The 22,785-nt window shown below is 43.8% G+C and overlaps 2 long non-coding RNA genes across 6 annotated transcripts; both read right to left on the bottom strand.

The window, feature by feature from the left end:
• Positions 1–3,836: 3,836 nt before the first annotated feature.
• Positions 3,837–5,794, bottom strand: LOC135321747 (uncharacterized). Its single transcript, XR_010381784.1, has 3 exons — positions 5,641–5,794; positions 4,791–4,857; positions 3,837–4,036 (listed from the first exon to the last, which is right to left on the bottom strand). It is a non-coding gene; the product is annotated as an uncharacterized LOC135321747 (long non-coding RNA).
• A 1,890-nt stretch (positions 5,795–7,684) lies between these two features.
• Positions 7,685–22,535, bottom strand: LOC116154021 (uncharacterized). Of its 5 annotated transcripts, XR_010381657.1 has the most exons (8): positions 22,069–22,535; positions 17,443–17,681; positions 17,048–17,147; positions 16,407–16,548; positions 15,952–16,131; positions 11,932–11,995; positions 9,729–9,935; positions 7,685–8,896 (listed from the first exon to the last, which is right to left on the bottom strand). It is a non-coding gene; the product is annotated as an uncharacterized LOC116154021 (long non-coding RNA). The 5 variants fall into 5 exon arrangements; XR_004137833.2 differs by having other exon boundaries at positions 7,685–9,935; XR_004137829.2 differs by having other exon boundaries at positions 7,685–9,935; positions 17,443–17,678.
• Between the last annotated feature and the right edge of the window lie 250 nt (positions 22,536–22,785).

The raw sequence follows: 22,785 nt of genomic DNA, 5'->3' as shown, positions 1-22,785 counted from the left end.
TTGTTTTTACTGACAGTCCCTAAATAGCTAGCTTCTGCCACAGTAACACTGCATAGTAAACAACCAGCAAACCTCAGTGTCACACACCAGTGAATATTTTTGCTCATGAGTCTGAGGGCAGCTCTGCTAATTTCGGGCGGGCTCACTTATGCGCCTGGGTCCGCGGGGGGTTGTGCTGACTGTGGCTGGGCTCTCATCTGTGTTTAGGGGTTGGCTAATACAGAGTAGAACCATCTGGATCAGCTCATATGAGCTGACCAATAAAATATAGGATAAGCTCAACTAGAATTTCACATAAGTAAAAAATAATTTTTTTAGTATATGTCCCCAATATTTGCTAAATCTGGCAACCCTACCCACGTGCCTCTTTTGTCCCCCTAGCAAGGGACCCTGGCATGCTTCGAGGGGCTGGGGCAGAGCAGCAGCAGCACACACGGGTCTTGGGCCCTGGGCTCTGGGAGCATCATTGTGTTCTATGGGCCAAAGAAAGTCACAAACCCAGCCCAGATTCAAGGACTGCAAAGTCACACGGAGAAAAGATGCAGGGTAGGTGAAAATTGGGGCTATTTTGACAAACCATCTGCCACCATCCCCAATGGCAAAATCACCAGCCAAAGACACGGGTACAGTACCCTGTAAGAAAAAGGACTCAAAAGTCGCCTGTCCGTTCTATTCCAATACAGAAGAGACGCCAGCTTGGGGAAGGGTTTCCTCAGGGCCTGCAGCTAGGGTGGAGGAGACCAGGATTCTTGTCTGACTTTGTAAATCATCATCTCCTTTGCTTGCTTGGGCAGAACACTTCTCTGGGGCTCAGTTTCTTCATCTATAAAATGGCAAGCATGCACTCACAGGACCTTGCAGCTCTAAGATTCCATATTCCTGAATATTTTTAACTTGAGCAGCTTGCCTTCGTCCATCACTTTCCCCCAGCAAACTCTTACAACCGAATCAACTTAATGACTATACTGGCAATTCTATAACTTAAAACCACCCACTATGGTCCTCTTGACTGCTCCTGTATTTGAAGCAAATTTAATCACCAGTACATATCCAATAAAAAAAATGAACAACTCCAGGCCGAGGGGACAGCCGCTCCTGGCAAGGAACAAGCCTCTTGAATAAATAAATCTGTATTGCCCAATATTTCCCCCTCTTGATTTGAAGAGAGCCAGTAACCCCTTTTCTGTCATTGAATTAATTTGCTAGAAGTGGCTGTAATTTCTATATAAATCCTGAGATTGTTTCTAATTTACATGTTATATACGAATGTTTATGCATGTGGTGCCAGCCTAATGTTCTCCAGGGATCTTCTTGGAAACTGTATGAATCATGTAAACAAAATTAGACTGAAATAAAAAGAATGTATGATGTTTTCCTCACTAGTACTAATTTTTTTCTAAGTTTGGTTTTCTCCATAATGGTCTTCCTGCTGACTTTAATTATATTTATGGCACAATTATCCTGTGCCGGGAGCATCCTCGTGTGCCCGCTGCTCATTTGGCGTCAGTCTGGTATGGGGGATGCCCTGCAGATGGAGAGGAGGGTACGGCTTGTCTGTTCTTTGTCCTTTTGGGGAGCCGGTGAGGACGGAGGGAATAAAAGGTGTTACAGCAGTATGCACCTGGCTTTTCTCCCTGCCCCGTTCCACCTCTGCACTACTTCATGAGGATGAATTCAGGTCATGGGCAAAACTGAAACCAGGTCCAGGGAGCTTCCTCTTTCTGTGGTTGCCCAGAATGCTGTTTGAAGATCATTCCTGCTGTTAATTAATGATTTGCCAGCTGTCTGCGCTGTTTGTGTAGCGTTTATGTATGCGCACGCGTCGTCCTTAACTCCATTTCGCAGACTAAACCAAACACAATGAACGTGTAATATGAATTAAATCTCCCATCTCTCTTTCCAGCAAGATGCCTGCTTAGCTGAGATGGTTCTGCCTTGAGAAATCCCAGGGGAACTATGCTCACCCACAGGCGGGGAAACGGCCTCGGCAGCTCTGCTTTGCTGGGAGGTCCCACAGGGTCACGCAGAAAGCCGGCTGCACCTCAGGTCGGGGGTAATTATCAGCTCCGTGGTCTGGGTGGCCAGGCCACCACTCTTCAGAAAATTAAACTGTTCCAGGCCTCCGGAACTTCTGCCAGAAGACTGGGTCAGCATCTCCTCAGGACCCTTCCTTGTCACAATTTCTCTTCTCTAAATAGTAAATACTGTGTCTGTGATTGTTTTCACTAACTCCTGGGGCTGATCCCTGTCACAGCCGATCCGGGAGACAGCAGTGCTGGTTAGCACTCGGGAATATGAGATGTTCGCACTGACTCACCTCCAAGCTTCCTCTAACCCTGTGGTTCAGAATTGAGAGGGTTTTGTTATAAGCAGCTGGGTTTCTATCCATTCTCTAAGCCAACCTTCATCAGACTAGGTTGTCCCCATCCAAGCATCCCTTCCTGAAAAATCAAGGAGAATTATCATCTGCCTATGATAAAATTGGATAGAGCATAATAGTTCGATTTTTGTTGAACTATCCAACAACAACAGCACACAAAAACACTTTCTTTTACACTGTTAGGTTTAGAAGAAGATGGCAGAAACACGACAAGGTCCTTAGGAAGAAGGGAGGGGCACGGATGTTTATTGAGCACATACTCTGCACCAGGTCTTGTGTTCTGCCTTGTTTCATCATCAAAACTACACTGCATATTCCATCATTTTGTCAATGATGAATCTGAGACTCAGAGAAGTTATCGCTAAGAGAGAAGAAACACAACTGAAAAGAGCATATGACTGTTAAGTGCCAAGCCGGGCCCTCCGTGTCAGAAATGCAGCAGAGGCTGGGAAGAGACAAAGGTGAGCAAGAGCTGGGGTAGGTGGTCCGGGAAGCACACAGAAGGCTTCGGTAAGCGACGGATAGCTGTGGGGGGAGAGAACATCCTGTGAGAGAATCCGAGTGAGGATGGAACAGAACATGTTCTCTGGGAGGGTGTTCGCCTGCTTCAAGACCCAGGTTGTGATAGGAGGGAGCTGGGGGCTCTGGACTCTACACTCTTGGCATTGGAAGTGGCCCAATATGGGCACACGTCTGTTCCAAGCGGTCAGAGAAGGAAGCACAGTGACCCACATGGTCATATAGCCACAAGGGTCCTTCTGCCCCTTGGGTGGGGCCCTTAATCTAGCTGGCAGACTTTTCAAGGCTTACTGGGGCAATTAAATTCAGCATATACATGTATATGTAAATACCACTTCTCCTAAAAACAATTAGTAAAATGAGTGCCCACAATGTGAGTATAAAAGTTGGACACCCCAGTGTTCTGTATTTAGTGACGGCATGAAACGCATCCAACATAACATCTCTACCTTTTGGAGTTTATCCCTATTTCTATGTTTCTTTAGGACACTGCAGTTAATTCTGATGTGTTCATGTTCTATTCCAATATCCCACAACTACTATCCTGTTTATTCATCTGTCTTTATGAGCATGAAGATTTTCATAAAGGTAGGAAAGAAGCAAAGTACATTTGGGGAGATTATAAGGCAAAAATGTTTTTTAAAAATAGTTTTCCCCTTTTTTGGTGTGGGGAAGAGCAGGGGGTACAGCTCAGTGGTAGAGTGCAGGCTTAGCATGCACGAGGTTCTGGGTTCAATCCCCAGCACCTCCATTTAAAAATAAATAAATAAAGTAGAATAAAAATAAATTTTTAAAAAGTTTTTATTTTCAATATTGAATCAATTCAAGAAGAATTCAGTCTGCAATGTCAAAACTAGGTCACATATCCTGACTTCCTTACACCCACAGCTTAATAATCTAAAAATAAAAATCAATTCTTGTCTGAGGGTTGTGAAGAGCTCATAATTGCTTTAGAGTGAAGCTCAGAATGACTGCGCCTTCTCCCCTCTCTTCCATTTCTTGGAGAGGAGAGTATCATTTTTCAACTCCAAGGTATTACATTGCGTGGTAACCAAGTAGGAAAATCTCTGTTGAAGACGAAATAATTCTCATCATTACGCTCTTCAGGCAAAAATGAGGCCCCTTGTTTAATGCTGCCTATAAAGATAGCAGAGAAGTAATATGAACCAATTGTTGGTTAGAAATCTTTTCCCTGTAAAAAAAAAAAAATTGGTTCACAAACGTTTTTCTGCCTGCTATCATGGCAGTATTTTGAATTAAGAGCTTGCTTTGATTTTTACAGAAAACTGGTTGCCCCTTTTCCAGCTACTGAATTTTCTTACTCCTTAAGCCCAAGATCCAGCGGTGTTTGGATCATCATTACCACACACACATTAGCTGTGTGCCTGGCTGGGGTGAAGTTCTGGTTTGTTTGCTTTATGAGATTTTGTGCCATTAAATAAAACCTTGGGCTTCTAGAACACTGATGAATTTCCCATCATAGCTACTCATCCATTTACATACGTGGATATTTGTAATAGGGACAGCCTTCCATTTTTATTAGTACCTTCTTATGGAAGTATTTAGCCTTCTAACCAGCCAGAGTTTTTAAAAACCAATTCCTGGAGTTTTCATAAAAATTTAAAGTATCTATCAAGAGTCTTTTAACTGTAAAGATCAGCTATAAGATGGAAATGGAAGAATCCATTAAAATCTCATTATAGGAAGAGAAATTCCCTGCCACTTTTCCTCAATTCTACCCCACAGGAATGTAACTGCCCTCCCTTCCCTACCTCTGTCTCTATCTCTACGGCTCCCTATTAGAATCCAAGAGCTGGGGTGGGAGGGGCCAGTGGAGACGTGGGCACGTGGTCCTAGTCCTCAGCCTTGACCACAGATCCTGGATCCGTACCTGCTGTGGTTGGCTGGCTGCGATCCCTGCATCCTCAGTCCTGCTCCCTTCATTCTTCATCCACAACCTTGGAGAAGCAGAATAAGGTTTGAGTCTCCCAAACCCTATTTCTAATCAAAATTTAGACATTTCCACAACCTGATTTCTTTTAGACCAAGCCAGCGTTTCTTTTAAGCCCGGTCTGTTCTGTGAGGCCAGCTAATTAGCCTGCCTGTACCAGCAGTACTCACTTTTTATTACCTTTAATAAAACAAAGCCAGGTTTGAGGAAGTGTTGGATGTAAGCTGTCTCCAAAACCTCAGGAAGGGAACCCCCACCTTCCAAGCCCCCTCCTCCTCCCCAGGAAGATTTGTGGTCTGGTTAGAAGGACCATTTAGATGATGAAAGGAACCAGTGGACAGCCCCTGATTTATAACCAGTGTGATTTTTTTTAATATCCACCAAATTAATATTTTTATGTCTGTTCCCCCATCAGGTTGCTTCGGTTTGAATTTCAACGAGGGGAGCCTGCCAAGACCACGTAGTAAAATACGAACTGGATCATAAATCCCAGCAGGGGTGGGAGAACGTAAGACAGATTGCTAACACCTTTGAAAAAAAAAAAACTTTTTAAACAAAAAAGGCAGGAATTTGCTTTCAAGTATACCAGGCCCAGCAGGGAACAGGAGAGACACAAGTCGTCAGAACGTGAAAGCTGGTTTGCCTCCCCAAGATCACTTCTCGTGGACTCCAACCCATAGAAAGCCATTCCGGCAGGTAAATCAGGCCCCGTGGGCCTTCCATCTGACACCAGTGATGTTTCTCTGGGATGTGTGTTAGAGATAAGGCAGAAATACTCTCAAACGAGTACCTTCCAGAAAGCCGCGTCTTTCTGCATGCCTCCCTCTGGAGTGACCATTCACACAGCTCATCAAAGTCTCCTTTCATTAGTGCCACGCCGAGGGAAATCAACACAGCTGGCAAGACGGAGTTTGAAGCTGTAAGAAGAAAGCCATGTGTTTCCTCCCTAAGACGAAAATCATTTCCCTACGAGGAATAAAGAGCTTTTACAAACTTTCTGGATGGATATGTCTTGGAGGGGAATGAGCTGATTACTCTCACACCCTCACTGTGTACCAGCAGGAGAAACAGAAGCCCTTATTTTGCTTAGTTTTCTAACAGGTTGACTATATTTGAGCATATATGGAAAAGTAAATGCCCTTATAACCTACCTTATTATTACACCGATTTGGATAAACCACAGATCAAGTCATGTCGGCTGAAACGTAACCGCTACCCGCAGGAGAAGCCCGATACAGCTCAGCTGATAGCCCATAAAACAGACGCTAGTCCTGTCTGTCAACACCGCATTATAAAGGCGTCTCACTAATCCTCCTGCTGGGCAGCACTAAATCCTGGACCAGTGTTGTCTTTCCTTTCTGTCACTTGCCTATCCCTGGGTCTTAGGACACACAATTTGATAACGGGAGCCAGATGACCTGCTCTTGGCAGCTGTAACATCTCCCGCATCACAACTTCACCAGGAACTAATGGGGTTCCGCGGAAAGCCACTCACAGACCAAATTGCCCTTTCTCATCACACTTTACCAAAAAACCCTTTGGACCTTTGTTTTACCCAACTGGGCTTAGAGGCAAAGTCATGGCTGCGACTTTCAGAAATCTTGTAAACAGGCAAGGGTGCAGCCCCCAAGAGGGACCAGATGTGTAAAGAGATTCACACTGAATGGAAACACACGGAGGAACTCAGAATCTGGTTTTACTTTTTGGTTCAAGGATGTAAAGATTTTGAATTTGTCAGTATGAGCATTTCATTACAACCATAGGAGAAGAATTTTATATATATAATATATAATACATATAATATTTATATATATATAAAAGATAATGTTACTTTTTAGTTGAATAGCCTAAACCTTTAGCAAACTCTCACAAGTTCCCACAGTTGAGCACAAGTCCCACAGAAACCCAAAGTACATGAAAAGGTTTTTTCTAGGAAGGACATTAGTAGGACAATTACTGAAATTTGGAAAAGGTCTATAAGTTAGATAATAATACTGTAGCAGTGTTGATTTCCTAGGTTTAATACCCACACTGTGGTTATGTACGTGAGTTTAGGAATACACGCTGATGTAGTCAGGAATAAAGCACAACATGTCTACAACTTCCAAACCATCCCAAGAAAAGTATTATCCAGAAAAGTATTAGCACAAAGACACACACACACACACACACACACACACACACAATGATAAAGCAAACCCAGTAAAATATTAACATCCGAAGAATCTGAATGAAGCCTATACAGGTATTCTTGTTACTATTTCTGCAACTTTAATATAGATCTGAAATTATTTCAAAATTAAAAGTTTTTTTTTAAGGCTTCTTTTTTAGGCCTGCCAGAGTTATTGTCTCTTTTTCTTTTTTAACTTTCTTTTAAAATGTTTATTTTTTATTGAGGTATAATTGACATATAATATTATACTAGTTTCAGACGTGCAACATAATGATTGGATATTTGTGTACATTGCAAAACAATCACCAGGATAAGTCCAGTTGACATCCATCACCACACATAGTTACACAGCTTTTTTGCCTTGCGATGAGAACTTTTAAGATCTACTCTTAGCAACATTCACATGTGCGATATGGTATTGCTAACTATGGTCACCATGCTGCACATTACATCCCCAGGACTTGTATTTTGTAACTGGAAGTTTATACCTTTTAACCCCCTTCACCCATTTCACCCACTCCCTAACTCCCCATTGTCTCTTATTTAAAATAAAAGCCCAAAAGAATGCCTTTGTAAGTTTCTTTATTTGCTTCCCCATATCCATCTCAAAAAGGACTTGATATAGGTTCTTCCTATTTTGAATATCATTTAAAACCCTTGATCTTGAAAAACGGAGGATGTGGAACCGGAGATAAGAATGGCGAAACACAAATTGCCACCAGTTACGTGAACATCCAGAGAAGAGAGATTCTGGAAGGAAAAGACCTGAATTCTCTAGGTCTGGAAATTTCCAAGCTATGACAGTTCTACCTCTGTGGCCCTCAGTTTCCTCATCCTTAAAATGGGCATAAAGGCAGGGCTCTAGTGAGGACTGTACAGGACCTGCCACCTGCTCAATCAGTGGTGTCCAGTCTCAGCTCTGCCACCTCTTCCGACCTCTAGTCTCCTTGTCTGGAGCAATGGGACAGCACCCCATGGTGTGGGGTAGGAATCACAGTCTGCCCCACGTTTTCTGAGTGTCCGTGGAAGCCCAGTGGGAAAGACAGCCGTCACCAAGGCTCTGCTTAGGCACCTGGGGGAGCTTCTTTGCCCTTTCAGACAAGCCTTTCCCTGTATCTCTGCCTTTGGTAATGGAAACATCCCAACTGCACTTTTTCCTGCTAATCAAATCCCATTTGGGCTGAAGAACTTGCTGATGTTTATTACCCCAAATCTGCTTTTCAGAGATTTCTGAGCTAAACATGTGGGCCCCAGCCCTGGGCCGAAATGGAGATTGCACTTTCTTCTTTCTCTTTATAACCAGAAACACCATTCTGCTGCCATGGAGAATGGATGCACCTGAGCACAAAGTGTTGTTGCCCACGGTCTCCAAATGAACGTGGGCCAGATTCGACTCTGGTACACGCACGCTCACGCCCGCACGCACGTTCTCAGCCAGTAAAAGCCAAAAGCACCGAGGACCATCTGAAACCCACCAGCCAGCAAACACTGTCCCCTTTCTGGAACCGCTGGGGATGTAGACAATGTCCTGATGTGGAGCATGTGTGTAGCTTGAACTGGCGATAAATCGAGGCCCTAATCCTGATGCACAACAGCACAGGCAGTAACGGGCAAGAAAGTCTCAGCCGCTGACACACCTATAAATCACGTTTATTTTCATAGCACATTTAAATAATGTTTTGGCCCTGGGGATTTTCCACCAAGTAATGAAGCATCACCCAATGAGAGTCTGCAACGTTGCTCAGATCTGTAATGCCCCTCACAGCAGAGGAATAAAATCTGTGATTTATATGGGTGTCATCGGGGTGGTACAAGGGCTTCCTTTCCTCTGCACAAGACACTGCTTTGCATCCGGATTAGAGATGAGATTTATCTGCAAAATAAACAAAGGACAGGCCCCCCACGCCCTGTTTTCTCCCTGCATCACCCCAGATGAGGTCTCAAACCATCACACGCGCACACATGCACTCACTCACTAAAAGCACACCGCTGCGCGCACGCGCACACACACACGCACAACACACGCAGATTTATTATGAGATAGGAGAGAGAACCATCTTGATAAAAAGATGATAATTTGTACATTGACGAAGATTTGTTTTATCAACAGTTCCTCACAGGAGGCGTCTAGCTTCTGGGCTTGCGCTGTCCCTGAGCAGTGCTGGCTGCCCTGCCCGATGTGGCGTGGGTTCCTGAGACCGTCACCCAGTGGAGAGAAATCAAACAAGGTGAACGTGCAATTCAAACTCACCTGCCACGTTCTATCTTCTTTTCTGAGGGGAAATATGATCTCATTTTAACAAGATTTTCCTTTGGATGGTCTTATGGGTGGTTGCCCCTGGTCACTCAGGACGAATTGCAAATAGTTCTGTTAAAGCCATCATGAATTCTTCCTTCCTTCCTTCCCTCCTTCCTTCTTCCATCTCTTTCTTTTCCCTTTTCTTCTTTTCTCTCCTTGACAGCCTCCTAGTCTCTAGAGCACACCAGCACCCGCAATATGCCTTACCTTGGGGCTCCTGCCCTCCTTACTAAGTGTAGGTTGCTTCTGACAGTTAGGGAAACACGTAAACTGCATTTCAGTGGAGCATAACCTTGTGAAAATAGGATTCATCGCACATGATTTGGATACGAATCTACAGCTCATTCTGTGACTTTCAAACTTTCAATTCCATGCAGAAAACAGTGAAAAGAGGGTAATAACTCACGTTGTTCTGCTGCTTTGCAGTTAGCAAAACACATTCCTGTGCCATGTATTGTCATCACAGCTGGTCTTCACACAAACCTGAGAGACAGGTAGGGCAGCAGGCGGGCCAGCATCTTACGTGCAGTCTTTGCTCTTGGAGAAATCACTGCTGCCTCAAGGACCCAGAGGTGCCTTACTTTTCTGCCGCAGGTTCACGGTTTCAGAATCACTGGAGAAACGAAAAAGCAGAAAGCCTCATACTTTAATACACAAAACCACTCCTTGGCTGGCCAAGAGTGGATAATGGATACCTGGTGGCAGCCTTAAAGGCAGGGACACTAAACAGGCAGTTTCACTTGAATCAACCCAGAGTCAGGGTCAGGCTCGCTGGATGCTACCTGGATATTGCTAAGTGAGGGTTATTTCCCAGAAAAACACATTCTCACATTTACTGATGTATATTCCATTTTCAAGCCAAAGGGTGAACTTTCATTCATGCAATCTGATTTTTGTGGAATGGAGAGAGATTACAATGCTGCTTTGTGCAAAATTTCCTATGCCTTAGGTGAAGGTAAGCACATTTTCATGTTTTGGCCCAGGTCACAAGTTTAGAATAAAAATAAAATGCAATCTCACATCTCCCCTTATCTCTGCAGTGGTCACATCAAAGAAAGTGCCCAGCAACCCCACATCTGGATGCGAATATATTCTTTGCTTTTTGTTATTTTAATTTTTCAAATTTGTTCTGAAGTTGCACAGTAGCCATCCATATAGCAAGGGGAGATTTTTAATTTACAAAGGTAATTGCCCCAAATTAACATTAAAAAAAAAAAAAGACAATTAGGAAAAGCAGCATTGCCTAGATGTGTCATTGACTAATCCTTGACTGCTGGAGAGGGTGGCCTGCCCCTTACAAGCAGGGTAACCACCCAGGGTAGCTGGCCTGGGGCAGTTCTGGCCGATGCAGCAGTTCTGGCTCAATTATTAATAGCTTCTCTTTCACTTTCACAACTGTCCCATATTAGATATTAAATGACACAGTCAGCCTACCTAAAAGCTGTAGGAAAATCCGAGTTGAAACAGGTCTTAGTTTTTAAGGGCTTTGAAAAAAAAAACCTGAAAATGGAACTAGAGGAGTGGAAAAAAAGGAAAAAGAAAAAAAAGAAGAATCTGTGCAGTCAGTTCCGTTGTTGAGCCATAGAAGACTTAGTGAGATTGTACCTATTTTGTTCATGCAATTCTAATTATGAGCCAATAATGTGGAATAGGACTAATTTTATTATAACCACTAGACTGCAATAAAGCAAATGCACAAAATAATTTGTTGAGTCATGAGGCCCTGATACAGATTAACTCAAGTGCTCACAAGGGCAGCAAGAGGCAGGCCCATGTTTCCCATCTCATCTCATGTCCTTGTGGCTGGTGGGTGGGAGGGAACTGGTCTGCACCCAGTTTGGTTAGCAAATTGCAAGTAGATGGAAGTGCCATCCTAATTAGATTCTGGACAGCGTGAGAGGCAGGCCCACGGGGCTGAATGAGCAATGGAAACAGCACGCCTCCCTGCCTGGACCGCACATAGCACACAGGGCGCAAGCCCCAGATGCCCCCCCAGAGCAGCCCTGGCTTTAGGGAAAGGAGTAGTGGCATTTTTCAGTTACGGGGCTTTGGTCTCCCTTGAGCAAAACAGGGCTGTATCTTTCCACTTCTGGTGGCACTTCACGCCATGATGCCCTGTTTAAGGCTGGCATCCCCGTCGTAATTAGCTCAGTGGCAGATGTGGAACCAGCATTCCCCCAGTCACACATCAGGGAACCCAGATGCATCATCTCTGCCTGGCCAGCTCCACGTTGTCTTCCAGGAGAAGGACCTGGAACATTCCAGGAAACCCTCTCTGACAGCTCCCCTCCTTTTTCTGCACCCCACCCCAGGGTCTCCCCACAGTAAGTACGCAAAGAGTGTAAAACTTCCCCAGCGTTGCATCCTGCTGGTCACGTTTCTAGCCGAGCACTTCGCCCCTTCAGTGACAACTGTTTACTCCTATGTCTCCCCTTCTAGAGACTTTGCTTTTGAGGTAAAGGACACTGTTCTTCTCTGGACTTCCCCAGCCTCGCCTGGTGTCTTGCCTACAGGCACTTGGCCCTCATTTGTGGGGTAAATGTTTGGGCAGGCTGAGACCCACTCGAAAACAAAAATAAGTAGTACCATCACAGGGACAGTGTATTTACCAAGCACTCAGTACATGGCATGGGAATGCAGTCAGACTCCTCCAGTCTCTCACTGTGTTCATGTCTGCATAAAAACAATTGAGGTATATTTATATTGAAAGAGAAGTGCATTAATTTATTTCACAAAAATACATATGCACAAACATATATATATATATATATTCAAAGAATTCTATGTGAAACTTTAAAGAGGCACATGGTAAGTATTAACTAATTACAATTATCTACAACTTCCATCTATACACGGACAAGTTTTGATGTGAATTTAGTGATGTGGGCGGAGCTATTGTTTTAAAGATATATATATGTGGGTGGGGAGGGCTATGTGCAAACTCTGTATTTTCTGCTCAGTTCTGCTATGAACCTGAAACTGCTCTAAAAGAATAAAGTCTATTTTTAAAAAAAGGTTTTAAAAAAAGATTTCTTTGAAATTCAAAGCTGAATATAGGATAGCTTGTCTCTACTGCAGGGAATAAATGTGGATACTGCTATTACAGAACAGTGAACCAGAAACAGAGTTTTTTTTTTCCATCAGCAAATTTGATAATCAGTAATAAGGTATCAGGGTGTGCTAAGGGTTTTGAATGGATTATCTCATTTAATCCTTGCAAGGATTATGCTAAGAAAGCATCTTATCTGCATTCTGCAACCGAGCAGACAGAGGTGGGGAGAAGTTTGTGACGGAACTGGAACTCCACACCAGATCTTCCTGTCTCGAAGCCAGACCCCTGGGCCACTGCTCTGCCCTCGCACCTGGCTACAATGGGGACAAATTCAACTGCACTTTCCAAAACAAATTATCAGTCCCAGAGACATAGGGTTATGGGAAATATTGCCCCCAAATGGAGGGTTCCTTTACCATTTTTCAGTTGTGTCACCACCCTAGCAAGATAAGACATTGGCAGAGCTGTCCCCAGACATTATTCTCTGTCCTTTGTTTGATGGCTATTTTTTTAAAAGACTTTATTTTTTTAAGAGTAGTTTTAGGTTCATAGCAAAACAGAGACGAAGGTACAGAGATTTCCCATGTATCGCCTGCCTCCAGAGAGCCTCCTCAACTATCCATATTTCCCACTGGAATGGTACATTTGTTACAGTCGATGAACCTACACTGAGACATCATTATCACCCAAAGTCCACAGTTAAATTAGGGTTTACTCCTGGTGCTGTACGTTCTCTGGGTTTGGACAAATGTATAGTGACTCGCACACATCATTACAGTATCATACAGAGAGAGTAGTTTCACTGCCTAAAAATCCTCTATGCTCCACCTGTGCGTGTCCCTTACTGCCACCCCCAACCCCTGGCAACCACGGATGTTTTCCCCATCATCACAGTCTTCTTGCTTTTTCCAGAATGTCAGGTAGTTGGAACTATACAGTATGTATTCTTTTCAGATTAGCTTTTTTTCTACCTAGCACTATGCATTTAAGGTTTAAGCCATGTCTTTTCATGGCTTGATAGCTCATTTCTTTTTAGCACTGAGTCATATTCCATTGTCTGGATGTACCATGGTTTATTCATTCACTTACTGAAGTGAATCTTGGTTGCTTCCCAGTTTAGGCAATCAGGAAAAAAGCTGTTGTAACCATCCATGTGTAGGCTTTTGTGTGGACCTAAGTTTCTACTTCTTTGGGTAAATACTAAGGAGCAAGTTGCTGGATCGTGTAGGTGTGTATAGCTTGGTAAATTCAGACAAACCATCTTCCAAAGGGGCTGAGCCATTTTGCATTCCCACCAGCAACAAATGAGAGTCCCTGTTGTTCCACATCCTGCCAGATGTTGATTTTGTCAGTGCTCCGGATTTTGGTTGATGGCTGTTTTTAGCATCTGTGATGCACCTGAACCACGATGACAAAATAGATACAGCCCCTGCCCTCAAAGGGGCTTACAGGCCAGAAGGAGGAGGAGACACTAACTGTATAAGCACATAAATACATAGCCACACACTGCGGGATGGTTTCAGGATGCTGTGAGAATACACAGGGGCCTGGCTTGGTCTGGAGCATTTACAACGTGACTCATTTGCGCTTGGATCAAAATTAAGTACTGTTTACAAAGGACGCCTGCAATGTGCCAGCCCCTCTGCCAATCACATCCCAATCCTGTAAAGTAGGTATTATTGTGCCCAATTTACTGGTGAGAAAAACTGAGGCTGAGAGAGGTCACGAAACCTGCTCAAGGTTGGCAGGGGCCAAGTCAAGGTTTGAATGAGGACTGACAAGCTCCAAAGTTCCTTTACCCTGAGCTCCCTCCTCAAACGGCAAGGATCTCCGTGAGCCCTGGTGACTGTTCTCACGAAGCCAGGAGAGAGAGTTGGAGACGCCATCCTGCCATCCCACTGAAAATCTGTTGTCTGCCCTGGCTGGTTCCCCTCCAACCCGCCCTCCAGAGGCAACCGGGCTGCTCTCGCCCCTTTCCTGCCAAACCATCAGGAGCAGCCCAGGGCTCTTGGTGCTACGCTCTTCAGTTTAGTACGGCTCGCTGGGGACCCTCCAGGCTTGGCCCTCTTCCCCCCGCACTCGCTTGCTAGACAGAAGTTCTGTGCTGGCTCCTTGGCTGTGCCAGTGCCTGTTCTTATAATGCCCTTGACCTTCTTTCCCCTCTGGCTAATTCCAGTCTCCTAAGGTCATGTCCTCCAGGGAAGCATCCCCTGATTCCTCAGTCCTTCCAGGCTCAGGCTGCATGCTCCCTCACCAGCCCAGCATCCATCCCACCGATTGGAAGTGGCGGGTGTTGCCAGTGCGTCTCCCTCCTGGGCTTGGCACCCCCGAAACTCAGGGACCCCACAGTGCCACCATCAAGTGCAGTACCTGGCAGCTGGAACCTCGCATGAAATATCTGCAGATGGAGTAGGACTAACTTTTGTCATCACAGAGGGGGTGGAAGAAGAAAAGACCCTTCTTTTTTCATGACTGATTATAATTTTGGCTGCAGCTTGTAGAGTTAAGCCAGATTCATCCATATTTACCCAACAACCTCAAATTCCAGACAATTGCTTTTCATTGTTTTCCCTTGCTAAATATGTGTAATTTAACTAGTTCCCTTTCCTAGGAATATGAATATCCTTACTGAAACAGATTTCAACAACAGTTTTTAATGACAAAATACTTTTACAATATTTAAATTTTGTCCACAATCTTCATTCTCATGTCAAAGGCTAATCTGTTATGTCTTTTATTTAAATGAATAGGTCTCAGAAAAACATAAAGAATGGCTCAATTATTATGTGGGATAATTAATCTCTGAAATTAAAAACTGTCCTCTGTCCAACTGATTTACAAAGAATCTTTTAATGGGCAAAAGAAACTGCTTAATAATCTGCCTTCTGACAAATAAAAGAAAGTCAATAATTTTTTGGAGGTGTAAAAGCTTTTTTTTCAAGATAACACATGGCTTCAGTTTTTAAATCTTACACCAACGTTATGGTGTTAATTACTTTGACATGTTGGTGGTAACCCATTTGAAAAGGGGCTGGAAGAAAGGATTTTCCCAGCCTCCTGTGTCTCCCTACTCCCCCTCCAAGTAAGCCCAGCCCCCAAAGTCCCAGCCTCATAAGTAAATCAAGAAGCTTGCTAGCAGCTAAAGCCGGGCACAATTACATAGAAGAGTCACCAGGGGGCACCATAGGACCATGTTTTGTAATTTCAGGCGCCATTTTCCCCTTGGAATTGAGAAAATAATTTCTTGGAAAAAAATGTTAACCTTCTGAGCCCCGACCATCGTTTTATTTATTACTTTCAATATGCCATTGCCACTCATCTTAACTAACTGGGCTTGAAAGGCTATTTTACAGGACAGTGCCATAAAAAGAGAGGCACAATCAGGCTTCTTGGCTTTACCTTTCTGTAAAACGCCACCTTGGCTGTTCGTTTGTGTGTGTGTGGGGGGGGGGGTGTACATTTTACTGTTATCTTTGCAATTAAAGAAACCATTCAGGGAATCCAAAACTACAATGTAGGAGATTTCCCTGCCAAATTTTGATATTTCAGGCAAAAGGATTGTTTTCATTGTTACTACCTGCGTAACTGTCTTCATTCATCAATTCAACATCAGCAAATACTTATTGAGCCATTCATGTGCCCGTCCCTGGGCAAGCCATGAGACTTGAGCCCTGTCCCTCCCCCAGGGTCTTATCCTCGGTGAGAAAGCGCTTCTCTTCCCTCCTGGGAGCCAGATTTCGTTTTAAAGCACCAAAATCTGTAAGTGAAAAGTGAAACATCTGTTTAGATCTTTTCTCTCTTCGCTGCTCTCCAGAATTTTGTTTCCAAAAGAAAACAGTAAAGTTGTTTCTTTCTTGATGTGACAGTGGACTGAGCATAAAGGCTTCAAGTTCTCATTTTGGAAAATGTATGTTAAGCAACTGAATTTCTGTTAATGGTATAAAATAGATGTTTGTGGGTTACTGTTTTTATTTTCCCTTTCCTATGTCAATTAGAATGAATTATTTTGAAATTTAGATCAGAGGAACATACCACCACTCTCGGCATCCAATGGCGGATGCTTCTGGACTCAGCTGGGCTCTGCTTGGCAGTCTCGACACCCAGCGTTTGTCAAAATAAGTGCGGGAAGTCAGTCTGTTTCCTCCTCCTCCCCACTCCATCCAGTCCCATTCGTCTGTAAAAACAAGGTGAAAGTGCAATGTGACATGGCCGGTTTACCACCATTAACATTTAATCCTCGCAATGTCCCCACAAAGTGCCCCCATTTCCTAGCTGAGCAAACTGAGGCTGGAAAGTATCCAATGATGCAACCAGTATCCAGACCCAAGTTTATCCACCTGCCAAGATCACGTGCCCTCTGCTACTCGACATACATCTCCGAAAGCCTGAAAATGACAGTAGCTCTTGCCAGACCACCTCCATCATCTTCCTGGGCACACAGCTGGACTACATTTCCCAGCCTCCCTTGCAGGAAGGCAGCCCCGTGGTTTCCATCCAGCGGAGTAAGAGTAGAAGTGAGGGACCAAGCTTCCAGGCCTGCCCACCTGCTACACAATCCTTCACTCCCCATCTCTACGTCTCAGCCCAGCAACTAACTTCAAGGCCTTTGGGGATGGGGGAGCCACAGAACAAAAGATACCTGTACCCTGAATCACTGCTTGGAAGGTACCCACCAGACACTGACGTTAAATGGTTCCATGAGCAAGATGTAACTTCTGTTGTGTTAAGGCACTGTGACGTGGGGTTGTGTGTTAAAGAGTTAGCCCTCATCACCTGACAAAAGACAAGGAAAGATGATGGCATCCACGAAGGCTCCCATTCACCCACCCAGGGGCCTTGGGAGCCTTGCTCTAATTCTGTGATAGTGAACTTGTCACAACCTTCCTGGGCATCAGTCAAAGAAGAGCCTTAAGCCAAATGATCTTTAAGGTCTTTCCCTGATCTGAGAAAGTCCTATAATTCTGTGGTGCCCCTCCCTCACCCACTGCAGCCCCTGCCCCCCACTACTAATCCTTATATGCAGGAGCAAAGTTGCCTGGACCAGGAAGGACTTCGCCCAAACTCTTACCAGCTCAGGTTTCCTTTTCACATAGCACCTTTCCTCTGCTTGCTGACCAGCCAACTCAGCCATGCCAGCAACATGAGATGTAAGATGTACCAGCAGGAAAACAAGTGTCTTCGAATGGCTCACCCTGGGCATGTCATAACCTCCCCTGTCCGCCTCCTGCCGCCTCCGTGGTCTGCATGGGAACAGAAGCATCTTCCACCAGGAGCAGGGCTGACTGTAGACCAAGACCCTGAAAACTGCTGAGCATCAGAAAAATAAATAGAAGGAATTCCCCTCCCTAAAAGCACTGATTCTTCAAATCACATCCCTTTGGCATCTATAAAATGTATCTATACTTAAGATACTAAGAATATCTTCAGTGGTTCCTGTGATATCACTTTCTGTCTCTGAATATGATGGGTGCAAATTGAAGATAGTATTAATGGAGATAAAGGTAGAACTGAGCATTTTAATCGCAGACTCCTGGCCAAATCAGAAAAGGAGTGTGTTGCTTGCAGCGTTTGTTATTCAAGCCGGGTACCTTACGCTGAGACTAATTTCGCCCTCTCCTGACCTACCTCAGCACTTCCACAGACAAGATGTAAATGCTTGCAAATCACTCCTGCCGCTGCCCACCTGTTTTATGAACTCTGCACCTGAGCTCCTGACCCGCCATAAACTCCCCGAGGGTAGGGAGCTTGGCCTCCCTGTGGCTCTCACTGCCCATGGCAGGCTGTGTTGAATTGGATACCACTGGGGTTTCTAGAAAAACCAGTGAGGGTTGAAACCTGATTTTTGAGAGTTGTGACAAATTGGTGGTGCAGGTGTAAAAATCCAGGGCTCATGTGCTGGCAGTTCTTGGCTATCTGGATGTGTCAGAAAAGAAAGCGGCAGAGGAGGGAAAGCTGTCAGGAGAGCAAGGACGCAATAGATGCTCTTAATATTAAAATTTTAAATATCAACATAAATCTGATTATTCACAATGGCGGACACTGTTTGGGGGCCGGCCACTGATTTTCCTCCTTCCCCTCTTCCTCTATAACAGATTCCTCCCTCTCTGATCTCAGGAGGAGGTGGGGTGGGCAGAGAGCAGGTGCCTGACCCAAGCTTGGCCATTCAGAATCCCTTCTCCTCCACCAAAGTCACTAGCCAAATAAAACCCCTCCCTGGGGATTTTCTGCTGAACCATGCCCCCTCCGCTTCCTCCCTTCCATGTTGCCTTTCTGTCCCCTGTAAACTAAAGAATCCTGGCCACTCAAGCCATTGACAGGACCCACAGTATGTATTGTTCTAATGCACTAGCACCTGACTCAAGCCAAATTATAAATTACCATAATCACCAAGGGTAAAATCCAAGGTTAATGATGAAACAAATTAATGCATACTTAAAGTATATAAAAGTGTTCTCTAACTACTACAAGATGGAATAAGGTTAATTAAAGTAATTTTCAAAATATTAACAGAACTGTAGTTCCAGCAAGTACGAGAACATTATCAGCACATTTGAATCATTAAAGGACTTAAACAATGTATAGAGCCATGGAGAGAGCACTTTTATTTCTGAAGGTCAAAAAAAGGATGAACTCTTAAGCTTTTCTTTGTGTGTGTGTGTGTGTGTGAGAGAGAGAGAATATTCTATGTTTTACAAACTGCAGCATTATTATACAGAAGATTTAAACTGCTCTAATATTATTTGAGGATTTCTATTTATGAAAGAGGTGATCTTGCTTATAGAAAAAATAATTAAGTTTAACCATTCACGAATGGACAGTTATTTGTAGGTACTTAAACATGAAGATCTTATCCGAGCACGGTCATTTGTAATTTTTAGTGCTTATTTGACCGCCTGTAAGCACACAGTTGAGTACAAGACGGCGACGGTTTCTGTAGTGCCACTGCTGCTTTGATTGATAATGAGAAGCTACAGCCACCATTTTTAATTTTTAAAATGCAAGATTATTCTGGAGTAAATTAACCTAATCACACAGGGCAAGTAAATTAATGTCAGTTCATTACCTAACAGCAAAAATAATATTAACCCAAAGAATCTAAATCCACTTCTGACACATATTCAATTTTTATAATGTTACGTTGACAGTCTTTTCTAGATTATATGTGGTGGTTTTCAGCATTAGCTTCTCTGCTAATTGGAAACGTTGGGCGTGAGAGCACAAATAGTCCAGGGGTGCTGAAGAAGGCTGCTTCCAGGATTGATCCAGCAACATTACAACTCGGACACCACTTCGCTGAAACACCATTGGGTATTTTGCAAGGCCAGCCTGCCTGCCGTAAATTCAGCCAATGAGAAGGTCTCAGGGCTTTCTGTGCAGTAGGTCTATTTTTTTCCAAAGCAGCGCAGTAGCTCTGGTTTGAAGAATTAAGGCTCCCCGGCCCTCCTTCCTCCCCACTCCTTCCCCCCCCCCCCGCAAGTCGCTGGGGGGTGGGGGGCGTCAGGCAGTGCCGTGAGCGCTGCTTCCTCTGCTCCCTGAGGGATAGTTCCCCCCCATCCCACCCCTCCCCCGTTTTCCCAAAACGGGGCTCCACATGGGTCCCACTGACTGGAGGAAAGGCCCTGAGCTTCTCTCGGCCTTAACAGCTTGCGAAGTTGGGAAATTTATGTTGCAACCTTGAGAACGGCAAAGTAAATAGAGAGCACGCCAGCTCTGTGTTTTCCTGTTGATGAATTCTCCAAGTTCAGACTGGAAGCCCTCCAAGGACTAACGTCGCCACAAGTGGAACGTTAACCCGGGGCCCTTCGGCTGCTTTTCCCACCTGGTCTGTCTGCTTTCTCTCCCACCTAGAAAGTTCCAGAACACCTCTGGGCTTCTGCTGGCTCTGTATGTTGCGCAGGGAGGAGCCGGCTTCTCTTAACCACGCAGAACAAGCCAGGGCCAAAGACGGTGAAGGAGGAAGCCAGCGACGACGTGGGACAGGAACTTTCCAGAACTTCTCGTAGCGAGGCTTGCTGGAGCCCAGCTCCTGCCGTTTAGCGAACCGCGCTCAGCTCGTGGAAGTGAGTCGACGATTTAAAGCCAAACTTTTCTAGCTTTAAATGTTTGCCGCGTGCTCTGTTGCACATCTTCTATCATAAATCCGTCATCCTCTCCTTGGGAACGTGATAGATTAGCCTTACATTTATTTGTTTTTTCCGAGCATGAGACATACAATTTATAGACCAGTCTAGGTAAAACGATGATTTTAATTCTCTTAATCATTATTTTTAGAGTTTATGCAACTGGATTTTTTTCTTTACCATCTTTAAAATTCTAAATATAATATTTTCCTAATTATAAAATTATTACATTAACTATAAGGGAACATGAGAAATGGGTGTAAAATTTTAAAAATATTTGTAATTTCATCACCCACAGTTAAGTGTTGTTAACATCTTGGTGTATTCTTCTTTTTCTTCTGGTAGCTACACTATCTGGATGCTGACTTTTTCATTTGATTTTTATATCATAAATATCATCTCAATATTTATTTACTATCAATAATCTTCAAAAATGAGATTTTTAATGACTTCAATAATATTCCATCATTAGAATGTGTCATAATGTTCTTAACTAATCTACTGTTGGATATTGTAAGTAGCATTCCAGTAAACATATTTCTAGGTCAATCTTTGGCCACATCTCCTAAGTATTAATTCCTTAGGATAGATTCTTAGAAGTGAAATTACTGGGTCAAAGTGTAGGAACAGTGTTAAGATACTTAATACATTTTGCCAGTTTTTTCCAAAAGATGCTTATCTGTTTAGCTCCCACCAGCAGTGAGTGAGATGCCCTACTTTGCTGTGCTCTCATCCACAGGGAGGTTTGCTGTTTTCCTACCTCTGCAGATACAATAGGTATTTCTGGTGTTGAAACAAGTGGTCTGGCCCAGGGGTGGGGAGGAGTGTAGGCTGGGAATCAGGAGACCTGGATTTGAATTTAGGCTGTCCATTAGTTAACTCTGTGACCTTATGGAAAACCCTTAGCAGGAAAGATAAAGAATTGAAACAGTAATGACTGTCCACATGAGATAACGAATTTGGACAAGTAAAGTGTAAAGTATAGGGTTTTTTTTTTTTATTATTACTGCAAGGTGCCTACCCTTTGCTATTAGTATCTAAGAAAAAAATCAAAACTTGAGTGTGCAGATTATAAACAAAAAAATGAACTCTTGATTTAAGGTTTCCTTTTTAAAAATAAGAGAAAAGGACTTTCTTGTTAGCATAATTTCTCACATCCCTTTCTGAGCTCACCAAAAAACAACAAAAAAATTAAGCAGTATCTGAAATCTCAGATGAGCCTAACTCTAATGTATTTTGAAATAAAGTTTGACATTACCTTGGATTATGCAGACTAAACCAATAGTTAACAGTTGTATGGAAGGTGGATTCAGCTGTGATTGGCATTTTTGAGGAAGGTACCAAAAACACAAGACATTTTTCAACATTAATTGCCACAACCCACTTCAAAGCCTTCCCTCCTACCATGCTGTTCTGTTCGCACGGTTCCAACACACGCTCCTCCATCCATGTTCTTTCCTCCTCCCCATCCATCTGTAGCTGTGTTTTCTTTAAGGTTTCTCCAGTATCATCTTTCTCCTGAAATCTTTCCCAGCTACCGCAGAGTGAAAGTTTCCCCTTCCCAGGAGTCTTACCTGTGACCCTCATGGGCCAGCTGGGGCTGACCCACTGCTTTGTGAGGTCCTTTCGTCATGTCTAGTGTGTTGCTGTTCGCTCCCCAGATACGCTGTACACGATTTGAGGAGAGAGATTCTTCCTTTGCGTTTGCAGTTCTGTGCCTACACTTGGCCCTAAATTAACTTGCCCCTGAAGTTGATCTCAAAGTTTTACCCAGGGCCAAGCAGTCGCTTTCCCAGTAACTCCGCTGGGGATACTTTCTCTAGACTTTGTCCCTCTTGGCGCGAGGGGGATGGAGGGCAGATCAGTGCCTCCAGCCACATTTCTTCTGGGGACTATTTTTCCCTCATTAATTGTGCTGACAGGATAAGAATAGCTCACAACCCAGCAGCAAAGTCTCATGTGGACAGTTTTGTTCTTTCCTCCTTTTTTCCCTCACCCTACAGTTTCCCGAGTCGCCCTCCACCCACCTTGCTAAATCTATATCCCCTTTCTGATTAAATGTCACTGTGTTTTAAAACTAAACTAAAGAGGAGGCTGCATTTCGGTATAATCGTTGTGATTCCCAAAGAAATATCAATGTTCTGACACATTTTGGAGAGGTGAAACTTAACGGTGTTTTAGTGACAATTCTAGGTCGATTCTAATTTCCAGAGGCTTAGTTAAGCAATGTGTGATTGCAAGAAACAGAAAGCTACCCAAACTATTCAAGTCAAAGGACAGAACAAAGGTAA

This window comes from Camelus dromedarius, chromosome 7 (assembly GCF_036321535.1).
Source record: "Camelus dromedarius isolate mCamDro1 chromosome 7, mCamDro1.pat, whole genome shotgun sequence".
Taxonomy (NCBI): Eukaryota; Metazoa; Chordata; class Mammalia; order Artiodactyla; family Camelidae; genus Camelus; species Camelus dromedarius.
This window is presented reverse-complemented; position numbering and strand designations above follow the sequence as displayed.